Raw genomic sequence first — 27,338 nt, 5'->3', positions numbered from 1 at the left:
CTCTTGTACTTCCATACATCTCTAACAAAAGCAGAGCTTGTCTGTCCTTCTGAGACCTTCTGTCTAGAATTTTCTAAAGCCACAATAGCAAAAAAAACCCAACCCTCCTTATCAAAGTGAGTCGAAAACAAAAAAGTAGCAAAACATATTGCTTCTCCTAACTCACTCCTTGTGACTTATGGAAGACTTCCCCTCATTTTTAGCCCCCAGCCTTTTCTTGAGATGCTTGTGACCACTGATTTCTCTGACAGCTTTTTAATTTTTTTTAAATATGGTTTGCAATGGATGCTACGGTGAAAAGTGTCTGTGGCTTGTTGCAAGATCTGGATGTCATTACTAAAGGGTCAGAAACTGTGGTAATGAATCACAGAATCACAGAATCAACCAGGTTAGTATGGTTTAATGGTACCTTTAGAAAGCACTTGGCAAAGGTCACCGATCACTGTGTTTCTTTGGATGGTGTTAGCCAAACTGTGCTTATGACTATTTCCAAGGGTGACTGAATCTGAGAGCTAGCTGAAAGGCTTTATTCAATGTGGTGTTCTCTGTGATTGAAAAACAGCTTTTCCCCTTTTCCATATGAGAGCACACTTCAACCTAGTTCTTCCCTATTTTGGGCACTGCAAGGGCCCCTTCCACTGAACCGATGCCATCGAGGAAGAAGGGAGGAGGCACTCTGTGTCTGGCAGTTCTCTTTAAGACCCCTTGTTACATTCTACATGACATATTGAGGGATGAAAAAGCTGGTCTTCTCACTCCCTGCTTACAAATCTGTTCTTTCAAGGGGTGTTCATGACTTTTTCCTCTCTCTTCCTCCCCTGAGTCACCCTGGGCCTACAGTTTAGTCTCTATGGAGCCTCAGTGAATCCAAAAAAAATAAGAGACGCAAGGTGTGCCTGCTGCACAGCCAAAGGATCTGCAGCCTTGGTCCAGGAACATATATGACTTCATTGAATGTCTTCACCAACAGCAATGGGGAAAGATGTTCTGTTTGGTATGCAGTGTACTGTGAACAGTATGAAGCTGAAACTGTCAATTCACAGTCCTTGCTATTAAGCCTATCTTGAAAAGGTTGACTTACCCACTTAACAATCACTTTCCTAATAGTTTCAGAGCTAGAGCAGTTTGGGGGTGGTGTGAAATGAAGGGATGTTCCATACCTGGGGGTCCGAACTCGTTCTGATCCCCCACTAACTAGGTCTTCTGTGGATAAAGTAGATTATCCTCATCCTACTGGGCTGAGTTGCCTCTTTTTGGTGATGACTGCTATGAGAGTCAGAAAAGTCCCCAAGGTAGATAGTGGTTCATTTTTAGTCTGTTAGCTCCTTGGGGTGCAGTTCAGTAGACAGCCATCTGCTCACACATCATTCACTCGTTTTAAAACTGGAAGCATTCCTGGCTTCTGTTTTTCACTGAACCAGGGAGTGCAGTTACAATAAGCATTGTTAGACTGCTTCTGAAAGGGAGGAGAAAGCTGTGCTATAGTTTTGCAGATGAGGTGAGAAGATCTGGATTGTATCACCTCCTGTGTGGGGTAAGCCCTTCAGACAACACACCACAGAAAAAGGCCGTAGGAAATCCTCTAGGAAATGCTGAACCACATCATGAATTTGAACCTGGCACCAAGGATGTCCTCAGTATTTTCTGATTTTTCCATTGTGTCAGTGGGAATTTGCCTCTCCCAGGGCAGGCAGTACATTAGAGACAGGACGACTTAATCTGCGTGGGTATCCATCTTCCTAAAAAGCTTTGTAGATTTTAACTTGAGACAACATCTCTTTCAGTCGATGTACTAGTAAAAAAATAGAGCATGTGAACCTTGTCTTCCAAGATGACCATTCCCTTCACAGATCGTTCTCCTTTTTGATTGTACTGTCACAAGGGACATAATATATTCTCACTTTATCACATTTCCTGCAACACTAATACCGAAACTCAGGGATGGATTATTGTCTACCTTATGTTGATTCCGCCTACTCTTGAGGCACTAATCCTGTGGATGAGCATCTCAGTTATCTTTTCTTTAATCAGGTAATACTATTTTTAGCACGGACACCTTATATACTAAGGTAATGATAGCAGGTTGGTTTCTTTTTAAAAACTGCACCGGTAGAGGCTTAGAGTTTAAGCTTTACTGCTGAAAAAGAATCAAGGGCAATTGTGGTGAGGAAGAAGCAAGGTGGAAAATTCAGGGAAGCGTTTATGAAAGAGGAGTAAAAAATCAAGGAGGAAGAATCCTTAGGGTATGTGGGCTTGAGTGGTTATTTTTCCGGAGGGGTTATTGCTCTCTAGACACTGGAAAATTTGTAATCTATATTAAGTATAGAACAATGTAAGGGAGAGAAGCGTTGTGGGGAAAAAACAGGAGGTATAGCAGATGGCAGCGGGAAAGAAAGTCTGAGAAAGGAAGGAGAAATAAAATGAGAAAAGCAATATTAAAAGCAATAAAGGGACAGTACTTTTTCATCACTTTCTCTAAAATGCATGAAAATACGCATATTTCATGCCTCTGTGTGTATGCAATTGTCGGTGGCTTTTCAAGGGCCTGTGTAAGGAGCAGCAAAGTGCATGTAAGTTTTCTGACACATCTGGAATACCTGCAATGCTTTGGATCAGCAGGCAAAATAGATAGTGTAAGGTTTATTTAAATTTAAAAAGATTAATTTTAATGAATTAAATATAAAAATGAATAATACACATTGTGCAGTAATCCTTGAATTTGTTTTTATGTTAAATGCAATTTATTTTGCTTTTTTTTTTTTTTCCCCCCTATAGCTGCAGGATTTTCATTCTTCATAATACAGAACCCATTGCAGGAATTGTCAGGAGACAGACTGGAGGTTTTTAACTGAGAAGAAAATTAGGAAACTGTAATCCTACTATCTCAATCTGTGACTGATTACTACTAGTAGCTTAATTCCACTTAAATTTTTCAGCAATTGAATAGACTGAAAGATGGTCATATCCATGCCACAGCCAAGCTAAATGTTAAGAGGCAATTGATGTTCTGGACCGTGACATTTGTATCAAAGTCAGTGCTTCAGGATGACTGCTGATGGAAGAGGTGATACTGCATTTAGCAATGCATGTACTTCTGCTCCCATAGTCATTAAGCTGCTTTAGTTCTAGCTGTACATCTAGTTGGTCTTGGAGCTCTGTTTCTGAAAGCTGTACAGATTGCAAGGCAAGCGCAGTATATGTCCAAGGCAGGAATTATAGCTGTCTGCATCTAAAGAAACATCTGACTGTAGAATCACCCATTGATTTCTGATGCCTTTGGTTTTCTAGTGAAGTGCATTAGTAAACCAGGATTGTTATGAATGAACCTGCTTTTTTCTGAAGCTCAGAAAATGGTCACATGAACAGTGAATACTGAAGTGAAACATCCCCTTACATCTTTAACCTGCTATAATCTTTCTTTTCCACACAAATTCTCAAATCCCAATAAAAAGTTGTCTGTATAAGCATTAGCGTCTGTTGATTTGACATCACCAAAGTGGTGCAGCCAAAGATTTTGTGGGTTTTTTTTTTTTGCTTCTATATTTCTTTGACCTCAAACATGGTTCAAAGAGCTCCATTATTTTTAACAGTTCAGAACGTGTCAGTTGAAGAAAAAAAAATAAAATGTGCTGCAGGTTTTCTTCAAGTAAATCAAAAGCACTAGTAATTGCCTTTCATATTTTATTTCAGGAAAATAGTATATTCATGAGACTGTATGGTGCTGTAGACAAATTAAAGGAAACACAGAGGAAGTTACAAGAACACTGAGAGAAGAAAGCATCTGAGAAGAGCTTTTTCTTTCTCTAATAAACAGAAAAAGATTAAAATGCCTTTAGATAAGGTTCCTAAACAGATGTGTGCAGAGCTGTACACAAGCTATTTCAAAGTAGGACACAGATGATGTCTGAATAATTTTCCCAGCACTTTTCCATATACGTGTATGGCCAGACAGGAGTTGCTGTAGTCATCCCTGCCAGTGGTGATACCAGAACAATTGCAGTTTGGAAATTCCTGCCTCCAAACTGAGATTGATAGCCAGGAATGAAGGGGAATAATACCACTCTCTTTAAGCTAACCTTGTGCCTGTTACATTTCAGTATAGCATACATTCACATAAGGTAATTGCTTAAACTCTGGCAAAGCCAGAAGCCTAGGAGGGATCGAGCTTTATCGCTACTGTCAACATGAAGGCTTATCAGAGCAAGTAATTCTACTCCAGTTTGGATTAAATTTCTCTTCATCTGCATTTCAACTATGTATTTTTACAGGCATGAGTCATCTAGCCCAAAGTTATATATCCCTGTATAAGCAGTGTGTCTTCCCAAAGCAGAAGCCTGAAGCTTTTATAAGGAATTCAGTTTCCCAGTTGCTCCAGGGGAGGTATTGTATGAAGACAGAATGCATGTGTACCTAGTGATTCAGTTCAAAGATGCTTTCAGCAGGATAACTTGCACAGAACGCACAACTCGATGCAAATAAGTATGCTTCTTGCTTTCCCTCCCCCAGTGTTTCTCTACACACTCTCGTCTCATAACTGCAATAGTTGCTATTCATATCTGTAAAAAAGACATTCAAACAAATATTCTTCCCTCAGCAAAGACCCACAGAGAACACTAAGTCCATGGAAAAATAAGGCTATTTTGGGTATGGAGGAGTTATCTATGGTATGGCATTTTTTCCATATGCAAACAAAGCCTTTGTTCCACGCTGTGTGCATTTGTGCATAGACACTTTAATTGTTCCCCAGTCACACTGATTCCTCTTGAAAGAGATCCTCCTCCCTCAATCATACAGTCCCTCAAGCACTCCCTTATATGCACTTACCTGCGCCCCTTCTTCTCTTTGCACTCCATCTCTCCAGTGAGGCTGGCTTAAAGTTTTCCTTGTTAGGTTAGAAAGCCTTTTGCCAAAGATGTTCTCATCCTGTTTTGTCAGGTGGATCTCATGTCTCCTAAGCCAACCTAGTTCCTCAAAGAAGAGTCCTGTTCTCACAAAAGCTGAAACCCTGCCTGCAACATTAGCTCTACAACCAGCTATTGACTTGTAAAATACCTGCTCCTGCATTTATCTTTCTCCTTCAACAGCAGGATTGAGGAAAACACCAGCTAGGTTCCCATGCCCTTCACTCCCACCTCCAGAGCTCTGTAGTCATTACTTATGTGGCTCGGGTCTCCCTTGGCAGGGTATCCGATGCCCACGTAAATGAGAGAGGTAATACTCCAAGGGCTAGATAAGCCTTGGCTGTCTTTCTCTACCATGCTGGATCTGAGTTAAGGATTCAAAGAATAACTGTGGTTGGAAAGGACCTTTGGAGATCATCCAGTCCACCCCACTCCTGCTCAAGCAGGGTCACCTAGAACAGGTTGTTCAGGGTCACGTCCAGCTGGGTTTTGAATATCCCCAAGGATGTAGGCCCCACAACCTCGGTTGGGGAACCTGTCACAGTGTTTAACTGTCCTCACAGTAAAGTTGTTTTCTTCATATGCTTAAGTGGAATTTCCTGAATTTCAATTTGTGCTCATTGCCTCTTTCACTGTTCCTGGGCATGACTGAGAAGAGTCTGTCTCTGTGAACTTTACTGTCTCCTCCTAAACTAAAAGGAAACAGACTGAACTATAGTTCCCTGAATCCTCTTCCTTTCCATTTATTTTAGAGATGGGGGAATATTTGGGGTTTTTTTCCAGTCATTGTATGTTTTCTGGTTGATGCCACTTTTCAAAGATGGCAGCAGAAAATAGTCTCACAACGATGTTGGTTACCATGATACTAGATGTCTACATTTTGTCAGGTGGATCATACTTTAAGGGTTTCTGATCACAGATATTTTGGTATAAAAGTCCAGTGGCAGTCAGCATGTGTCTTTTTGTTGAGGAGGAAGAGGCTTACCTTTACTTGGTCTTTTATAAGTCTACTTTTGATCCTAACTTTAGGCCTGCTGTAGCACAGATGTACATGTAGAAATTTGTTCATCAGAATCATTGTTTCTGGCTGATCTAGCACTTATCTTTAAGGCTACATTATCTTAACTTCAACTGATAGATTATCCATACATCCTTCAGTAAATTGTCCCCTGATCACAATGTTCTGAAAGTATACCTGATTTCTAATCTGAATTTGTCTAGCTTTAGTCGGGTGTCTGGACATATGATTTTACCTCTTACTGTCAGAACCTTTTCCCATTTCCCCAGTAGGTAGTTTTAGGTCATGATCTAGCAACTCTTTTAATGACCCAGGTACAATGAACATATTTAAAACTACTTTTACTAGAAGGCAACATATCCTCTCATTGAAATAGACTTTCATATTTTCTCTGAATCCTTTCCAATTTGTCAACAGGTAGTCACCAGAGCTTTCTTGAATAGTGGAAGTGGCAGGCTGTGATTGCTAACTTTTTACATTGCTAAGTCTGGGACTTGCCCTTGTGTTGTATTGCATGTGCCTGCAGCCTCAGTATGTCTGTTTTGACAGACAAATTGTTTCATCCTTCCTTTCATTGTGCTGATGACTGATAAAGAAAGAATACATTTGGTTAATTAACAGCTGTTTGCTCTTTGAATGGGCAAGGCTACTAAGATTAGCACCTTTTGGCACATTCTGGATTTGTTCTCATCTTGTCTAAGATAAATGAAATAGGACTGCTGATTTCAGTCTTGAATTTCTTTGACCTGAAGGACTCACACCACTGCAATCACCTCTTGAAAGAAATTAGTATATTTTTGGTAAAATGGTAGTCTGACCACTTTAAGACAAGTGTCAAGCCTTAATTTTACCACTTCTTTGTTGCATTCCACTTAGAAGATGGTAACTCAAAAGAGCAAAAATGAAATAGAGTAAGAGCAACTAACTTATTTATTATTCAGAAAAAAAGGTTTTAATCTACTGGTTCAAACTCTTAGACTTTCCTATCTCTGAAAACAGAAATTGACTAACTCTTTCTACATCCGAGGTTCATGAACACACACAAATGAACTGTGAGTTGGCCAGTTTGAAGCATCTCTACCCTCTTCATCAAGAGATGAGAGACACTCAACCTTCCTAGGAGACTGCTTCCACCTTTTACATCCTTTGCAAGGGACCTGGCTAGAGTCAGAGCAACCACGCCTGGAAACTAGCTGTACAGGCCCAGGCTTGCCATGCAGGAGTAGCCTGCTTGGTCATTTATTATCGCAACCACCCATGCTCCACATCTTGAACAGTTCTGGGCACACTTGAACATGCTATTATAGATGTAGTGCTAACATAACAGCAGGCAGGATTTCTTTAACAGAGTCCGGTGTCAGGTAGACAAAAAAGGAAAGGGAAGGTTGACACTTCTTGCATGTCAAAGCATGTAATTTCTCCTTTGAGAAGTACGGTGGGAAAGCACTGAGCACCTTCACTCCACCTATAGAAAATTAAGGTACTGGGAAACTAAAAGCCATGCTGAGGCAAGGTTCATGTGGCCCATGAAAGGCTTAAAGGTTTTTAGCACATTTTCTTTACTCCTTCTTGTTCCTTCCTTCCAAATGAAGTGAGTTGTATTTGTTGAGTCAAGAAACACAACTAATCACAGCTATTAAAAATGGATTGGCACAGGCACCCTCTCTTTACAGTGTGAAAAATGAATGGTGCTGTAAAGCCATCCAGAAGATGGAAATTCAATTTCAAGATTTGGAAGCTTATCTCAGCTCCAGTTACAGGAAGGAAGCACATATATTTCAAGGTGTTTTGCAGAACTTCTGGGTAAAAATTAACCACCTGCTACTTTAATCTTGATACTTTAATATTATGCTCTTGAAGGATCAAACCTTACCCACAGATCATCAGAGAGAGGCTCCCTTTATCGTTTTGACATCTTTGATCAGTCATAATGTACTGAATATCAACACCATCAGAATAATTCCTGTTGGATTCCTAATTCCAGGCTCTATTGAAATTAATGTAAGCTCATTACTCCCCTCTAAATTGGCTATCAAGTTCATTGGCAAAGACAGATGAAACTTGCATTGCTTATGTTTATACTGCATTGTATAGGCATAAATCTTCACACACCTAAACAAAAGATCTGCATTTGGGAAAGAATGAAGCATGTTCCTTTCCAATGGATCCCTCTTTAGTGCAAGCCTTGACTTTTTTGCAAGCAGAAAAACGCTTTGATTCACTGAGTATATAAATCACTGTAAGTTATTCTCAAAGCTGTAATGGTTATCTTGTTCAATTTCCATTGCATATAAGATCAAGATAACAACCAATTTGTTTTGTGCAGGCCACCAAGCAATTGTTAAAGAGAAATGGTCTTTTGCTTGCCATCAGACTGACTAAGCTGAGAATGAAAGCTTACAGTGTGAAAACAAAAGGCTTTATGAACATGTTGCTATTCAGTCCTCTCCTTATGGCGCCAGAAAGCCTTTTAGCTGATTTCAGAGTGACATAGCGAGTTTGGTTTTTTTAAAATTGTTCTTCCTTCCCCTAGGGGAATAATGTATTTGGAAGCCTGCTGGTCACATCAGAGTCCTGGGTTCAAATTCAAGCTGTATTTCAAATTTGTTACAATTTTTGGTCAGGAGGTTTCATCTCTTTTGTGCTGCTGTTCCATCTTCTGTAAGATGGGGAGATAAGAGGGTACTCATTAAACTAAAGAGTATATAGTGAGAATTAAAGCTAGCTACTTAGTGCACATTATTTTGGTACTTCACTTCTGTAAGGTATTGTTGTTATTTTCATCTGTTAGCAGCATAATGGCTGTCAGAAGTGCCTCATAACACTGTCACATTTCTGGCCAATAAAACTTCCAGAGAAAAATGAGAAGTGATGCGTTTGTTTTCACTAGGTAAAAAGAAGGAAAACACTGTAATTCTTGCTGAATGAATAACAGTATGGGAAGTGTCTTCAGGAATGGAAAGTATTTTGAAAGTGCTTTTCCTCTCCCTTCCATCCCACCTCAATAAACAAACTCTAGGACAAATGTGGAACATATTTTGAACACATGACAGTAGTTGTTTTCAAGTTTACACCTTAAATGGGGCTATTAGAAGACAGGCGGCTGCAAAGATTTGTCTAGCTTGTTCTGGGATCTGCATTCATTTCTTTGGCAGATCATGTGTGCTGTCAATAACTTCAGTTGTGAAAATGGATTTTGGTCTGGAAAGTGAAATAATCTCAAATTCAACTTTGACCTGATACAATTACTTTATGGTATCCGTCATTCAGTCAATTCTACCGCAACGGAGTAACCGGGATTATGCTTGTCATTGAAGGTGAATAAGAGGAGTAGGGGGAACCATACCAGAGGGAAAGTGGGGGTCTGAGAGGAGGGGTTATAATCAGAAGATGACATCTTTCTAATATTTAAAATCTTTCAGTCTTATCTGGAGGCTAAAATGAATTTTCTGCTAGACACATTTGAGCACCATATTCTGGAAGTGATGGGTATCTCTAGAGTGCATTTTGGAGCTACAGGGTCATCATGATTAACTGACAAGGGGTGAGGAAGTGGAGGAATTGGTTAGGTTACCCAGTGAGAAGGAAGGGAAGGCTGAGCTGGCTATTCAGCGAGGTGGAGGAGTGTGTTTTATAGAGGCAATTTGCAACAATGAATGGATATGAGAGACGCAGTAAGTGTACTGTTGTTTTTCTATACATATGAGACATCTCCCTCTTGCTGTCTTTGGAAATGGTTTTGTAGGCAAGTGTAAGGCAAAAATACTCTTTACATTACTTCAGCATATGAAGTTGATTTTCTTCTTGATGGCATTGGAAGTTCATTATGAATTCAGCTTTCTACTCTCAGAGCATGCATAATTGAAACGACAAATCCACCACAACCACTGGGTATGAATAAGGTCTGCATAAAGCTATACAATCTCTCTGGTTGTGCAGTTGGCATAAGAGAACAGTGATTTCACTGCATACTATGATTAAGGAAAATTTAATTTCTAAATCCAATGTGGGCCAAGTAAGCCTTTTATCATTATGCCTTCTTTCTATACCCGTTTCTTCTTTGTAGCCCTTGCATCTTGGAAGGTTTACAAGTAATTACTGGCAGAAATATGGACCAGTACCCAAATGTCTGAGAGTAGAAATAAAATGTGGAAGGCAGTTTTCAATACTCACTAGTTACTTCTGACATTTTCTTTGGAAGAAAACCACGAAAGCAGAATGTAGCTGTAGATTTTAATTTTTTAGCAAATGTTTGGAACTTGTAACTCCTGTTCTTTTTGCTCTATTTTTGTTAGGGATCACTTTTGTGATGTGTGGGTTAGATTTTTAGTTTTAAGCTCCCAAGTGTTTAATTGAATGGTCACAGTCTTAGCCTCTGCCCTCAGTTTTCCTTGTGTCCCTTGAATTGCTAGAAGACCTGTTGTTAGCAGGCAGAGACAAATGCCTTATAATGCATATAGCAAATGAGTACAGTGGCATACATGGATCATCTGTGTAGTTAACACTTGCTGGAGGAATAAACTGGAGATGAATGGTATAATGGGAGGTTGGAGAACTTACTGCTGAGTATAAACTTGCAATCCTTTCAACTTCTCCTACATCCTATAAGGAAAAAAGGTCAATGTTTTAGAGTTATCCTTTCAATTATGCTAAAGATTGATTTGTGATCAGTTACAGGAGGAGATGGGAGAGGCCTGAATACTGTGAGACAAATTGTGGTGAAGATTTAAGACTGTTGCTGTATTGAAATTTGGACATTTAGAGCCGATATTTCTATTGATAATGAGTGAGAGTACTCGCAAAGCAAAGCCCCCCTTCCATGGCACAACCCCCTCTGAATTTAACCCTCTTTTGAATACTCTTTGTTCTGTAGCTACAGTTGCCATGCTGAACCCCCCTGTCCAGCTCTAAAAAATTGGGGCAGTTTCTTGCACCTCCCACTGAACTATAAATGAGCTAAAATGTAGGTCAGTCTAATTCAGAATGATGCCTGTAGAAAAAGTTGTTGCCTGCTGGATGAAACAACTTAAATGACTGCTTTGTCACAGTTCTGGGTAGATCCTCCATCATACCTCTGATACTACCTGTTGTTTGAGATTTTTTGTTAATCTTAATATATTTAGCATCCTATCTAATGCTTCTTGCAAGAGGGCAGCACTAAAGAACTTGAACACTCAGTGTTGCCAGGAGCTATGAGACGAGCACTGAAGTCCTGAGGAAAATATTACAGGGCTGTAATGAAGTCACTTGTGATGTAACACTGTTTTCTACTGCAAGTTTAGACTTTCTTGGGAGAAAATATTTGAAAACATTACCTTCTACCCATAGCCCCAACAGATGAAATCACTGAAACAGGCAACAAATAAGAACTCAGAATCTATTATTTTATCAAAGTACCTTTTTTCTCCTTTCTCTCTATGATATTAGGAAGCAATGGCAAAAGAGCAGGCTGTATGCTAACCTGAGGCTTTATTTCTGTTTAATGATGTGCTATTTGCCACAAAAATGGTTTCCCAAATTTCAAAAAGCTACATCCCCACTGAGCAGACAAAATCAACCCCACCATTTACATGTATCAAGCAATTCTTTTATCAAAAGCATGTTGTTTTTTTCTTGCTCATACTGTCTGTTCCTTCCCCTGCTCTCCCAAACACAGTTTCTGAAATGCTAATCCGTATCCCCCAGCATGGATCCACCTTTCCTTTCTTACACTCCCTTGGAGGCGCCTTGAACTCATCTGGGCAGGGCCTTGAGCAACCTGATCAAAGTTGTCCATATTTTAAGTGGGGATTGGATCAGATGACCTCCAGAAGCCCCTTCAAATGTAAGTTATTCCATGATTCTATTAACATGATTAATTAGACAGTGGTTTGGCATTTAGAGCAGCTTAACACCTACGAGTATTGCAGGGAACCTCTGACCCCAGGTCTGTATGCCACAGCCCAGCTTCCACCTTCCAGAACTGGATCTTAAATGTGAATCTTGCACCTTTTGAACATTAGCTCTTGGACTACCTCCATGCGCCCTCAAATAAAACCTAGCTCTTAAACTCCAGTGTTCATGAGTCATAAGTCAAGTGTTAACATACAGTGGTTTGGGTTTAGCACATAGCCTTTGCTGCTACTGGTATCAGTTCAGAAAAAATATCTCTGCACCCATTTTCTTCAGGTTTCCTTTATCATTGGACATTGCCATGCACAATTCTGTACTTACAACAGAGATGGAAAACTTGTGAAAAAATTCTCCACTTTTTGAACCTGCCTGGAAAAAAAGCCCCGTACCAGAAAGGTGTTGCTTTATAACGTGAGATGCTGGTTCTAGGTATACTCTGAACAGCTTTGAAACTAGGCAATCTGCTGTGTAGATTGCAAGTCTGCATGTGGAATCAGTGTGTTACTGGCAATGGGGTCCAGACCTGCTTACACTGATAAGCCACAGACTGCTCATAAGAAGTTCCATGGAGGGAAGATGAGCCCAATATGGAAGCATGGTATTGACTGCCACTCCAGAGAGAGAAATCATTGGTTGGCCCACTGCGGCTTCCCCCTTTGCCATGAAAAGGAGCGGCATGCTGGTAAACCACTGTGTTTTCTCACACTTTGGAAGAAGAAAACACTTCCAAGTCTGTACTCTGCTTCACACCTTATTTTCTCTTCTTCTGACTTAGTCATGCTGTTTTTTTTCATGCTGTTATCTAAAGGCCTTCCAACTGTGGCTGGCACTCAGGTAGCTGCTCTGTGTATAGCAAGAGCTACAAGAAGATGTGAGGGGTGTAAGAATCCTTCAGAGATGGTGTCAATGCATAGGTCTGCCTGGAAGAAAAGCAGATGTATGTATTCATTGATCCACAAATCAGCTCTGAGGGTGTTTCTCTGGTAAATGATACTCTTCAGACCAGACAAAGGGAACACAGGGCACTCTGGCTAAACAATGGAGAAAGCTTCTTCTGTGAAGGCATGCAGACTGTGACATAAGGTGCACAGTGCCTTACAGCAAAAGAGGTGCCCCCTGAAATGCAGAGCCAATCAGGGGAAACAGTATCTATTGGAATTCTGTACTTGACTGCAGCTTTAATTAGGCAACACTAAATGGGCTGCTGGTGGGAGGGACTCTGTCTCTGAAAGATGAATTCCCTTGTTGCCTGAGCTAACCTGCCACAGCTCTCCTCTATACACGGGATTTCCTGGATGTGACAATATCACACTGATGGTTGAGTCCAGCTCTCCTTTGTTTGGCCACCCAACATGCTGCTATTGAAGCACCTGTGGCTGGGTATTTGTAGGGGTGGTCATACTGTCTCTTTGTCAGTATGCGGGGATCATGCCCTAGCTCAGAACCAGCTTGTGTGTGCAGCTGCATATCTATCTCATGCAGAGCTAGCTTCTCCATGTTGAACTAGCTGCATTCAAACTCCTCAGCTGGAGCAAGCTTTGGCTCAGTAACTCTCTCATGGCCTCTTGCATCTAGAGCACAACACCCTTGGCCCAACACACAACATATGATCATGCCACCAGGTGCTACCAACCTTTTCTGTTGACAGCCCCTGTCTGTGCCATTACTGCGCGTATGGAGATCAGAACCACGGTCCCCTCTTAATCCTTGACTATATTGTATGTATAGGTCTGTTCTCATCTCAGATGCTAGCAAAGGAGGAGGGAGCTGACTTTTTGTAGCTCAGTGTTGAGGGTGTATTTGTGAAGGATCGGTAGTACCAAGCGCAGGCCTGCTGGGATTATAGTTGCAGACCAGACCAGAGGGAACAAACTGAAGCAGTATCGCTTTGAACAGCCTACCAGGAAAAGCCTGCAGCTTCTACCATGCCCTGAAATGTAACCTGGTTTTATCTTACAGCTCTGGTTGGCACAGGTCAAAGCCATGTCAACACATATTCTGAAACGACTGGTAATAATGTACAAGCATGTGCATTTGTGCCCTAACACAATTAAATAATAGAGTTAACTAACAACAGGTCTATGTAGCACACAACTTGCAATAAACAGAAATAAACATACTACAGGGTCCTCTGGCCATGTCCAAAACAAGAAACAAATCTGCTGTGGTTAAAATCTAATGTCATGTCTAAAGCCTTCTTTTGCCTAAGGTTTTTACCCTCAGAGGTCTAAAAAAGTTATTCCCGCCATCTCTAATCTCTCCTGTTGCAGGCAGCTCATCCCTGCCTCATAGTTTTTTCCTGAATTACTAACCTTAACAACAAAGCTTTTCTAGGCCTTACTGAACATGTTGTCCCTAGCATTTTCTGCATGAATAGCTCATTTGTGCTTGCTAATAAATTTGTTCTATGTTACCAAGGGGCTTTTGTGAGAAAAGTGAATATCTGTAGACACAGACATGAACTATGGTATTTTCTTGACTTTAATCCAAATGGATAAGACTGTTAGAGGCATTCTCTGAATAATCAGTTACCAGATGACTGTCAGTTACCGCAGCTAGATGGCTGCTGGAAGAAATGGCAAAGGTAAGTCCCTAGCCTTCTGTGCAGAGAGGTATTGAAGACTCAGTTCAGGCTGACATCTTCTAGCCTTCAATGGCTCTACATACTGGGCACAGGAACTCCACTCTTACAGTCAAGAAATGACCCCTCTTAAGGGGCAGAAAGGATTTCAAGTCCTTATTTGCAGCTCCAACCTTGATTCTACTGTTTGGATTGTAGGGAGTTAAATGGTATTTGCTCAGATACAAGAAGGGCTGCTTATCTTGGCAGGCTATGTTTATGGTATCTAGGAAGGGCAGCTGTGTTGATCTGATTTTGCTTTTTAAAAATTAAAGAGAAAAAAATAGAAAATGGAGCATCAAATATACTCTTTGTTTTATTATGTTTTGTTTCAGGAGAAAACGTTTAGTCCTGAAATGGTGCTCCCTCCAAGGCAAAAACAGAAAAAACTTGGTTTTGTTTGCCCTTGGACAGGCTGGATTGAACTGGACAAGTTTGGGGATTTGGTCTGTTTGTTTGTTGGGCTTTTTCTTTTTTTTTTAAAAAAAAAAAAAATTGTTGAGAAAAGCTTCCTGTCACCGTTGTGAGAACTTAGCTGCTGAGAAGAGAGAATTTGAAATAAGGGTAATGGGGCATCAGAGCTTTTGCTGTGCTGGTTGAAGCTCTGCAGAAAGGCTCGAAATGAACACATTATGGAGCAACTTCACTTGACCCCTTTGCTTGACTTTTTTGTGAATTCAGCTCAATTTCCTTCAGCTTTCACTGTATTTTATGTCATGGATACTTTTTGCCTCCCCTGTGGAGCAAAATAGGTCTCTTCTCACAAAAAGTTAATTGCTTAGGATGAAGTCAGATGAAAAAAATCCTTCCTGAGAACAGGTTGCTTTTTTCCCCTCTTCATGTGAGTTTGGTGAATTTTAACTTGTAGCAAGTTTTTGCTGTTGCACAGCAACACTTTCACACACAAAACACCCACCAGCTCCACACAAATAAAGTGCTAGTAAACCAGGAGCAGTGAAGCTGACTAATAGGTGACCTAGAAGTTTACTTTCTGGTAAATGTTGTCTGTCTGGTTGTTCTTTCTCCCCACTGCTGTCTAATTCTTTATCATGCCATCCCATCTAGATTTTTTTCAATACTTTTTATTTTAGCATGTAATGTTAAGGCGGACATACAGTATTGATTTTAAGTATGGGTGGTTACAGGCCCTCAAAGACGCTGCTAGACACAATATTTCTCCATAGCAGGCAAAGGAGTCTTTAAGGACCTGGAAGAGAAGCTAGCTCTGCTTGGTCAGGACACTAAATTAATGTATTGAGAACCGCACTCCTCCCCCTGATGATGAAAATGTAGTTGCCAAAGCTGCAAAACACTGCCTCACACCAAACAGGTTGCCATTAATATCCGCTCCTTAAGGGTGCACAGCAGCACCAGCTTGGGCACTCAGGCAAGCAGCCCATCCCAGAATGTGGTCTGACTCTTGATTAACATCAGATAGTTGGGAATCCCAAGGGGGGGCTGGTCTGCACCATGAGTGAGTGTCTCATTTAGACATTGGGGTATAAGATTGGTCCACGCATGCCTCCTGTTATGTTCCTGATTGCTGCAGAGTACTTGCACACTTGATAAAGTTATAAACAATCAGTCAGAAGTCATCAAGAGAGATTTTAATACTTCGTCTCCTTCTGGAGGACTTGTGCATTTGGCTGGCTGACAATGACCTGAAGTCAGATAACTGCCACAGTCCATCTGCAGTGCCTAGCCACTGATCCTTCACCAGTGACCTCATATGGCTTCTGCTCAGTAACAGTAGAGCAGTAGTCCCATACCCTTCCCAAACGCGCACTCCTCAGTTCCTTCCTAAGGCTAGGCATGGGACTAGGCTGCATGCCTGGCATCTGCTATACTCCTCCTGATGTCATGGCCCAATGACCAGAACCTTTATTTATCCTTCTCTTTTTTCTTTCATGACTTTTGTTTCCTGTGATGCTGTATCTTCATCTTCCTCAGAGCAATTATGGCACTACAAAAGCAGGATCTATGCTTGTCTTAGGACAATCCCTTAGTAAATCTGAGATAGCACTACCTCCACCTGTTTTGGGGAACTGGTTATATCACTCCAAGAGGATGTATGTCACTTAATGTTCAAAACATTTCATGTGCTCATCTGCACTTACCTCAGCTAACTGCTTCTGACCAAATTCTTGAACTGCCTTCTTGATATTTCTCACTCACTTGAAAAAACGTGGCTTGAAAGATACCCCTGAAGTGTCAGTCACCTTTCTGCCTGTAATGGTCTTGTCTACACCAAATTACTCCATCAGTAAGGGTTAAATGTTGACTTCACAAGGCAACAGTCACTCTCTAACACAGCTACAGGCTCACAAAATTGAGTGCAATGGTGATGAAGACATAGTGCTAGTTCATGGCCTTAAACTTGCCCCACCACATCTGAAAGACTTTCACTGCTAGTTGTCCTGTGTCCTAAGGACGACTCAGTTTCACCAGGCAGAGCTTGCCTCCCAGACCCAGAACCACAACCAAAGCAGTCACAGTGGCAAGGGCTTCCAGTACTTCTTCATGCCGGGGGAAGACAGGCAGTATCAGTATTCTTGAGTGTTCTCCCAGGGTAGCTGCTGTAGGGCTAAGACCAATGTTGTCATCCCCCATACTCCACCCTGTGACACCTTTTTTGAACTTTGAATGAGCTAGAATTGGGGAGTTTAGACAGCAGCATTATGATGTCATTTGGAAATGCATAAGCAGAGGCAGAATAAGGCTTCTTTAAATATGGGAGTCCTTATTACAGCTGACAGGAACATTAATATATCACCATCATATGCCTGAAGTGCAAAAGCATAGTATGTTTCATAGACGGGCTCATAATAAAGGAAGCAAAGGTTTGTGGGAGGGCTTCTCTTTGGACAACTTCAACAAATATGCATGGCAGGGACACTCAGGCCTTCAGACCAGGGGAGCTTCAGACTGCATGTAGTGGAGATGAGAAATCTCAGCACTAACTGCATCAATTTGCTGATACAGTTCTATTGTACCAAACTCTTCGCTTAAGCAGAAGTAGATGTAGTTTCTTAGACGAATAACTTATAATCAGGTGCTAGTCTGTCAGAATCTGACAGTAGTTAGATCAGAACACAATCCCTGCAAAAAATCCCTAGGGTTTTTGTTTGCTGCTGGGAATAGCAAAGAACTGGCAAGCTTGACTTCTGTCACCCCAGGCTCTTCTCAGCACTTGAGGCTCCTGTGACATTCTGACATAATGATGTCAGAATCCAGCAATTCGGCCTCTCTCATTCTGAAATCATGTCCACTCAAGAAGAATCCATAGCAAGAAGAGACGTGCATGTGCATCCCCTTCCTTTGAACACCCAGTGGATGCAGAGGAAGATGAAATCAAGTATGTAGAAAAGATTCTCATAAGGACTATGGTCCTTTGAGGTCCCTTTTAGTACAAAGAACTGATGGATCTTTTCAAATCCCTTAATTTGATTTTGATATTTCTTTTATGGAAACCTCTTACATACTTCTAGGAAGCCCCACCCAGTATGCTAGAGGGAATATTTTGTGGGTTGAGAAGTAGGAAGAGCACAGCTGAGGTTATCCCATATAAATATCTGTCTTTCAAGGACCCAAAAATTTCAACAGCATTGAAAATCATAGTGCACATGATAAGTTAGTTTGGAAGGCAAACTAGGACTGGGATGCTTGTGGACATGCCAAGTCAAAGTCTTGAGTAGCTCCAAGGACAAAGATCACACAACCTCTCTAGGAAACCTGTTCCAGCATCTGACCACTCTCACTGTGAAATTTGAGTTCTTTCAGTCCAGCAGGAATTTCTCTTGTTGCAACTTGTTTCTTGTCCTTTTCCTGGGCACCCCTGAGAAGAGTCCAGGACAGACTTCTCTACAATCTCATTTTAGTTAATGAAGACTTCAAGTTGCCCTCAGCTAAACAAACTAGGCTCTCTACAATCTTACCTGTAAAGTGGTTAGCCTTCACTACCATGTGTTGCTGACTTACCTTGTCCTTGCTGTCCCTCAGGACCAATTTCTTTTCTGCAAGGCTGCCACTGAGCCAATCAGTCCCCGGCCTGTGCTGTTGCATGGGGCTTTTGTGTTCCAAATGCAGAATGAAGCATTTGCCCTTACTGAACTTCAGAAAGCTTCTGTTTGACTATTCCTCTACTTTATTAAGGTCCTTCTGAATGACAGCTCTGTTCTCCAGTGCTTCAAGTGCTCCACACAATTTACCATCATCTGCAAACTCAGCAAGAGTTCATTCTGACCCATTCCTGAGGTCATTAATGAAAATATTACACAGCATCTGCCCCATTATTGACCCTTAAGGATCATAGCTGGTAACTGGCTGTCAACTAGTCTTTGAACAGCTGACACCTAAACTGAACTCAGCAGTCTGGGTAGTTTTCACATGGTTTTTAAGTCATCCATCAAAACCATATTTCTCTATAAAGATGTTATTGGAAACTGTCATAGAATCATAGAATCATAGAATGTTAGGGGTTGGAAGGGACCTCTGGAGATCATCGAGTCCAACCCCCCTGCCAGAGCAGGACCAATCTAGGGCAGGTTACACAGGAACACATCCAGATGGGTCTTGAAAGTCTCTAGAGAAGGAGACTCCACAACCTCTCTGGGGAGCCTGTTCCAGTGCTCTGTAACCCTTACAGTAAAGAAGTTCTTCCTCATGTTGAGGTTGAACTTCCTGTGCTCTAGCTTGCATCCATTGCCCCTTGTCCTATCACAGGGCACAAGTGAAAAGAGGTTGCCCCTTTCCTCTTGACACGCAGCCCTCATATATTTATACACATTAATCAGATTCCCTCTCAGTCTTCTCTTCTCCAGACTAAAAAGCCCTCTCAGCCTTTCCTCATAAGACAGGTGTTCCAGTCCCTTAATCATCCTTGTAGCCCTCCGTTGGACTCTCTCCAGTAGATTTCTGTCCCTCTTGAACTGGGGAGCCCAGAACTGAACGCAATACTCCAGGTGAGGTTTCACCAGGGTAGAGTAGAGGGGGAGGAGGACCTCCCTCGATCTGCTGGACACACTCTTTTTAATGCACCCCAGGATACCATTGGCCTTCTTGGCCACAAGGGCACATTGCTGTCCCATGGATAACTTGTTGTCCACCAGGACTCCAAGGTCCCTTTGCCCTGGTAGGCTGCCTCCCAAGCAATCCTTCTATCAGTTCCCTGATCAAGCCAAAATATGCTTTCATGAAGTGCAGGGTGGTAATGTTGCTGCTTGCCTTTTTCACATCACTTGGGAACTTGCATGCTACCACCTTATGGTCACTGCAGCTTTCATCATCAGACTGCTTTGATTTTTCTGATCATTTGTTCTCTACCCTTGAGCAGCACACAAATCAGAGCATCTTTTCTATGGGCTTGTCCTACACATCTGTGCATAAATTATCCCTAGCAATTCCAGAAACCTCCTGAAATGCTTGTGTCCAGCAATATTCCTCTCCAATTATGTGCGGAGTCGCTCCTCAGCTAGTCAGTCACTAGCCTGTATTATTGCAAGAGGTTATTCCTTGCTGGATGCACAACTTTGCATTTGTTCTTATTGAATTCCATAAGGTTCCTGTTGGCTTATTCATCCAGCCTGCACAGGCCCTTCTGAAAAGCAAATGCTTTTGCTTCAGAGGTACATGCTTTCCTACTCACATGGTAAAGGAATGTGCTACTAGCCATGACTACTGCTTCCTCTCACACACATACATACCCTGTTGTCACCTTCCTTCCAAAGCAGTTGAAATGAAGATAATGGTAAGGCAATTCCATATGTTCTGATAACATATGACCTTGTTAGCACACTTCTTCCTGCAAAAAACCTCTTCAGATAATGAAATCTTGTTTGGGAACAAATAAGTTGTTATTTTATGACAAAGCAGTGTAGGAGAAGGGGATTTCATTTTAGCAATTTTTTATTGTTCAGTTTTTCTGAGAGAAAAAGAAAAGGAAAACAGCAAAATGACAAGGAAAAACAAAACAAAAGAAAAGTAATTGCTGTATTTTAAAGCCAGTGAAAATCAGACTAAGGAGTAGTAGAATCCAAATGGAAATCATAATTCTTCTATTTCCCTGGCTGCTCAGACATGTGTAATAGGCTTGGCAAAGTGTCAAGGAAAACAGGGGCCAAGCTGTAGTGTGTTTAGAAGAATCAAAAGGCTGCTCGTTAAAGAGAGGCGGATTTCAACGCAGCTCAGAGGAGAAAAGTCTGAAGCTCATCTGCAGCTTGCTCCTTACGAAGAGGATGGAGGCAGGTAAAACACATACAATGCAAGGACACTTTTCAGCTCTGGAAGGAAAACAAAGGCAACTGTGCAGTCTTTCTAGGTGCGTTTTGTTTCTTTTGATTTAGTATAGTGTCCTTTAAGCCAAAAATACAAGGCCAAATTAAAAGCGTGAGCAGGATAACTAGCTTTAACAGCTGTAAAATGTGGACTCAGCTAGGTCATGGTGAAACACAGCCCATGTAATAGCACCCAAAACAGACATCAGAAAACCCACCATGAGTCCAATTCTCTTATAGAAGCTACCTGTCAGAAATCAAATTAGCAGAAGTTGCCAGGTCTTTCATAGTGCTTGCATACTCCAAGCAAAGGAACTGACAGCCCCAGAAAGTTAACGTGTTTCACTTTCTTTTTGAGAGAATCCTCGGGCTGATAGCTTTGCTCTTGATTTTTGGTCAGGAGGGTCTGAGTCCCAGTGCCTCATCACTTATGTAACTTTAGCTTCGGGAGTAGAGGGACAGTGTTTTATGGTCTGTCATGGAGCCTCCTTCCACTTTTTCCAAAATTATTTCACAATGGAATAGCATTACCTTTGTGCACGCTCTTCACGAAAGGATGCTGCAAATGTCAAAAGGCACTTGAAGAAAGCCACAGAAATGACCCAGTGGCAGGAAAAAACAAACTTTCACAATGGGAGTCTTAAGGAGGTGAACAGCTCTGTTTTTCCAGAGAAGGCAAAGATCTAGAAGCAGATTCCCATATGGGAAATCCCTGCATAACTTGTTGCACAAAACTGCAGTGATATACTAGGGGAAGGATAATGGTTCTCAGGATAACGTTCTCATGATGGAGCTAAATAAGAAGTACCATCTGAAATAGATTAACTTTGGAGGTTGAAAGCAACCTTGCCATTTTCTAGGGATGAGGACAGCTAAACATTAAAGTAGCTTACTGGGCAAAGAAGTGGGATTGTCTTTGCTTGGGGTCTTTCAAGTCAGGTCCGATACATTTTAGAAAGATGTTCTATTTGTTTGCGTTTTTTTTCCTAACCCACTTTAAGGGGAGAAAAAACGTTTCTGAGTGTGTCAGAGGTCAGAATAAATGATGAAAGGAATAGTCCTTCAGTGCTTAGAGGATGGGAACCTTGGATCCATGCCAGATCGTTTAGAAGCCAGCTTAGAATTGTTACTATGAGCATAGTCAGGAACAGTAGAGTCCACACAGCGAAGCAATGACTTCTACCCGGTCCTGGACAGAAGATACAGATTGGGACACCAGGTCAACACAGACCACATCTGTGCTCTGTAATGTTTGTCAGGCTTTATAACACCACAGCCTGGACCCCATTCTCTCCTACTGTTTTCTAATGTCTTCTACCATTTTGGTTTTGAGTTCTTTTATTCTGATCCTGCACACCTGAGACAAAACTGATTTCTTTAGATCAAGCCCTCTATGGTATTTTAAGAAGGCAGTTCCTGACCACTGTTATGTCAGAACGAGACAAAGTCTTCTGTTTCAAAAGCATTGCCATTTGAGTACGAAGAAAACTGTTGTCTTGGTATAAGAAAAATTGCAGGAGTTTGCAAATGAGTTGCTGAAAACTTACAAAGAGGAGAAAGGAGGAGAAAAACATAGATACTGTCTTTCCCTTTATGTCCTCCTTCCCTTCATCTCCTCCCTCCCCTTCTCCCTTCCTCCCTTTTGGATTATCTGGTGTATAAACAGCTTTTACTATTAACTTTGCTGAGAATATTAAAGTTGTTCTCATACCTTGTTTGACACACAACCTTCCAACAGAAAAGACTGCAAAACCCCCAGGAAACTGAGGGGGTATTGAGGCTTGCCTTTATGTTTGAAGTTCTGACCTCTGTTGGTGTAACGTCATTTGTGAGTACCTTTATTTAATGAGCAGACAACTCATGTTTGGGAGTGACTTCAGAGGTGAAGTCCCGCACAGAGGGTGTTACGCTGGTCTATTCTCAGGGTGTGAGAAGGGTACGAGCGACTGCAGTGAGGTTCGCAGTGGAGAGAAAAGGTCACTTGTTCCTTACTAACAGCACAAGAAACTGCTTCTACCTGGAAATTTGACAAGTCTGCTAAACTACGAATCAAAGTATAAGAAAAGCCAGCTGAACACCGTTGAGCAGTTTTCCACTGTAGCCCCTTCACAAAACTCCAGCAGCTGAAAACCAGCCTAACTGAACTACTTCCCTAAAGAAGAAGAGAATTGCCAGCACTGCAGGGTCTGCTGTGTGCCAGCTACTCCTGGCTGTACAATGGCCTCCAGAGGATCTACCGCTGAGTCCCTGGCAGTATGCTTTAACCACAGGCTGAACCCTTGTGAATTAGCATGTAAGTTGCTGAAGCTCACTTTTATTCCATTGCCTCTTCACTGTGTGAGCTCAGTTTGAACAGGAAAGATAGCCTCTTAAATAGAGGAGAACCAAACAGAAATCTAGGACCTGTTGGTCTACAGAAGGCACTATTTCTACCTTACCTGTCTTTTTTCTTAAATTACATCCAGCCTCCCATTTGCATCTACTGCAAAGAAGGAATCCTGGTGTGAAACCAAGCAGTGCTAGGTGACCCATGTTCATGTCACTGAAGGGCTAGCTCCAGCTGCAGTAGGAGCAGTAGCCACACTGCATAGCATCTGTCTCTGGCCCATGTTCCTCTCATCTGCCTGTGCTGGCATGTGACTGCACAACATCATTTCGTAAAAGACACACATTGCACACTTTGTCACTCCCATGACAAGGCACTACCCACCTGTACTGCACCTACTTTTGGTGCTTCTGACAGTGCTGTGTGTGCTCTTTGGACCAGGTAGACTTTCGTATGTGGCTTCTTTGACCTGGGCAAAAGCAGACATCACCGGCTCAATGCGTCATACTAGGTGGCTGTATAATTTGTCTGCAGACATGGACAAGGCTGCTATCAGAAACAGGGGATGCTAGACCGGATCACTGAAATTAGATTATATACAGCTTTGTTCCCCACCCCCACCAGTCCAGTTTATTCTGCACAGGTAACCTGCAAAAAAATGGACTTTTACTAATGTTCCTGAATGTAATCTCTCTTATTAATAAGCTGGACTGCAACTCCATCTCCAGGCATTCACCCAGGTTTGTCAGCATGGAATATCCTGGCTCAGAGCTGATAATTCTGTGATGAGAGATGAAGTGGAAAAATGCAAGGTGAATCTGAAGGAGGAATCATTTTGGGGGACTAAACTATAATCCCCTTTGTTTCTGTATTTCTCAGATGCAAATTCCACATGTGCATAATTTATGTCAATACAAGGAGGCAGCCGGAGAAAGGAAGAAAGAAATAATTTACAGTAATAAAAAATGATCACTGCGTGTCTTAAATATCCTTCCTCATGCACACAGTCACAGAATGGATTTATTCAAAACCAATTCAAGGCCTGTCGCAAATCCTTATTTATCACTCTGAGGGCTTTCCCCCCTCGCCCAGGCTGTAACAAAAGTCTGCTTGATGGGGAGCTGCTGTTTACATCCAGCATGTGCTAGGCATCACCCTCTAAACCCATGCTTACAGAAAAGAATCTTCACTGTCTGGAACCCTGAACTTTGTGTTTATCCTAAACACACACGTACAACTATTTACACTGGAGAAATCCTTTAGAAGACAACAGTTACAGGTAATGTTGAGCTTTAGTATGGATGGGCAGGGGAGAAGTTATAGAGTCTAAATGCATGCTGTTTTCTCCTGTAGTTTCCAAGTGCTATAAAAATGTTTGGGGTGTACTTGAACGGAAATGTGCAATACTGTTCTGTAGTACATCGTGAGCGAGAAGAGCTAGAGGGACATTAGGACTGGTAAGAGAGTGCTGTCTCGGCTGTAGACTTCTCTCCAGCTGAATTTCCTAATGCTCTTTGATAGAATCACCACTTCAGATACAATGTACAATTTTCATCTGCAGGTTTTCTTCTGTTGTTTTTTTTTTTTCCTTTACTTTCCTTCCTTCCCTCTCCCTAGTGGAAAAAGACACATTTGTCTCTATCTAAAATTAGTACATTGTCTGTGTGTTTCCTTCCTCTCTCCCTGCTTAAAATCTGCATTCTCAAATTAGGACTGGCATGATCTAATTAAGACAGACATAAGAGAGAGACAATGCTCCAGAGGAAGGCTAGAGCAGGAGTAACAGGAGAATTGTGATATTTTTTTTTTTATTCCTGCTCAGGCATAATCTTAAAGACAAGAAGCAACACACATGCCTACTCAAACAAGTTGTTAGCAAACTAATCGTGCATTACAAGACAGCAGAGCTACACTGTGCTCATTATACACTGTTTAAAGATGGTTTTAGTGCAGTCAGAAGGCAAATCAAACATGCCTAGACATAAGGTTGAATGGGGAAGATTGCATCTTTCTTTTTAAGAGGCATAGGAGAAGTCATTTGCTTTAGCATCAGTCTGTCTTCATGAAAGACCGGAATACTGAGCCTGATTGCCTATCTGCTCAGCTCAAAGGGGCCTTTGAATAAGAGACTCCTTTTCTCAGTTCTCTAGAAGAGAACGAGAAGGAGGACTTTCTCAAGTGATCCATCCTTGTGTCTAGATAAAGTGGCAGGCAACAAATAGCTAAAGGCAGTTGGCCATGCTGGTAATGGATATTTGCAACAAAAAAACAACTTTAAGGTGATCAGAAGTAGGAAGTAGTTTGCATAGTATATCCAGGGAGAACTTCCATCATTATTAAGCATAGACTCAATGTGTATGGGAAATGGAGGGCTGGATTGTCTGTGTCTATGGTTACATCACATGTATAAGCATTTATGATAAGAGGCTGAAAGACAGGTCTTTAATCGCAGAAGATACTTATTCATATTCTAATATGAATAGCCTACATATATGAAACACTCAAACAGATTTGTCCTTGAACAGTGGACTTCATGTCCAGCCCTTGTGATACAGATATTCTGCTTATTTCAGCAGGATAAAATTAATTTTGTAGATTTGCATGACCTTGTACTAAAACTACTTCAGCCATAAGAAGTTTTAGTATTTCTTTGGAAAAAAAGTTTAATTTATCATAGCTATTTTGCAAGCATTTGATAAGTGAGATCCAGTCTTTGCCATTCCAGGTAGCACTGTGATCCTACACAAGGATGTTCATAATCAAAGAGCTCAGTTTTATTTTATTAAATTCAGTTATGAAAGAACTAGAAATTTCACTGTAAAATGTGGCTCCCTTAGATACCCTTCTATATATTCTTTGCTGTGTGTGTGCTGCTTTTGTAGTATACTCAGTAGAGACTACAATGATCCCAGTGAGTCTTCCTGTAAACTGCATGATAAGGTGATTTGTCTCTGTAACTGTAGGCATTTAATGCTAGTTTAGACATTCTAGGGCATGAAAAACTTTTAAATATATACATATATATATTTTAAATCAGACTGTCCTCTATCCAAATATCCACATCCCCACAACACTGGAATATGTAGGATGTCTTTTATATAAGGTGCTCCGTGCAAACATCTATGCTTACAAAGACATTTGCATTCCAGTGTCTTTATAAACCATGCACAAAGCACGTGCAACAGCTAGACATCTTACCCTATGGTTTTTCTGTCTATGTATACACTGCTAGTCCGGCCAGGACCATGACTAGTCTAGACAGACCTTGTCAGAAACAGTGAGATGGGAGATGAACTGGAGAGTTCACAGAATCACTGCTAGGGGGTGAGCAGGGCTGTGTTCATCCTGCCTCACAGTCCCTTCGCAGCCCTTCCTTAGTACCCCAGCTCATCATCCATGGGAGGAATTCCTCTCCCTTGACCTGATCAACGTGAGACTGGCCATGTAAAGCTACATCATGCAGATCATTGACTGATTTCTTGTGTCTCCTGCAGAGGCATGAAGGAAGGGTAATACCACGTGCTTGGTATCCTTTCTTGCATATGCACCTCTACTTTCAGACCTGCCTTGTAGGAGTCACTCCTTTACATTTACACAGGGAGGCCTTTTGTATGGGAGAAGGAAAGCTGTTGTTGCTTTGACGGCCACTCAGAGGGGACTAGTGCACCTGGGAGGAAGAGTCAAGGGAGAAACCTAAGAGCCTGTGCTTGCTCAACCTGTTCTGTGCATGTGTCCCTAAGGAAACTATGAGTGAGCTGAACTGTTTCATCTGAGGTACAGCCATCCACCATGCTTCCTACCCCATAAACAGAAGAGTAAGATACTTGTCCAGGGCTGAAACATACGGAACGTAAACATAGATGCCTACATTGGACACTTAACAAGTAGAACAGAATAGAACAGAACAGAACACTTTCAGTTGGAAGGGAGCTCCAATGATCATCTAGTCCAACTGCCTAAACATGGAAATCTGCAAGACAGACTGCCCTGAAGCATTGTGTGTGTGGCTTCCAGTTTTACCTTGTGTTCTGTGGAACCGGGAAGTGCTTATGGCTTCGCAGACTGTGGTGCAAGTGGAAGTGGTCTGTACACAAAGACTCCACTTGCACCTGCTGTCTGTGCTCCATTGAATGGCGTTCTCCAGTCTCTGTCATTGTCGCCATGAATTGAATAGAGTTTCATTAAAGTACTTAAAGTACTTACATATTTCCTTAAATAACAAAGAGAAACACTGCAGCACTTTGTGTATTATCTGTTCTCTGATAGCAGGAGGCAAAACCATTTCATGGCAGCCTCCAGGGACAGAGGA

Source organism: Nyctibius grandis, chromosome 5, assembly GCF_013368605.1.
Source record: "Nyctibius grandis isolate bNycGra1 chromosome 5, bNycGra1.pri, whole genome shotgun sequence".
Classification (NCBI taxonomy): Eukaryota; Metazoa; Chordata; class Aves; order Nyctibiiformes; family Nyctibiidae; genus Nyctibius; species Nyctibius grandis.
This window is presented reverse-complemented; position numbering follows the sequence as displayed.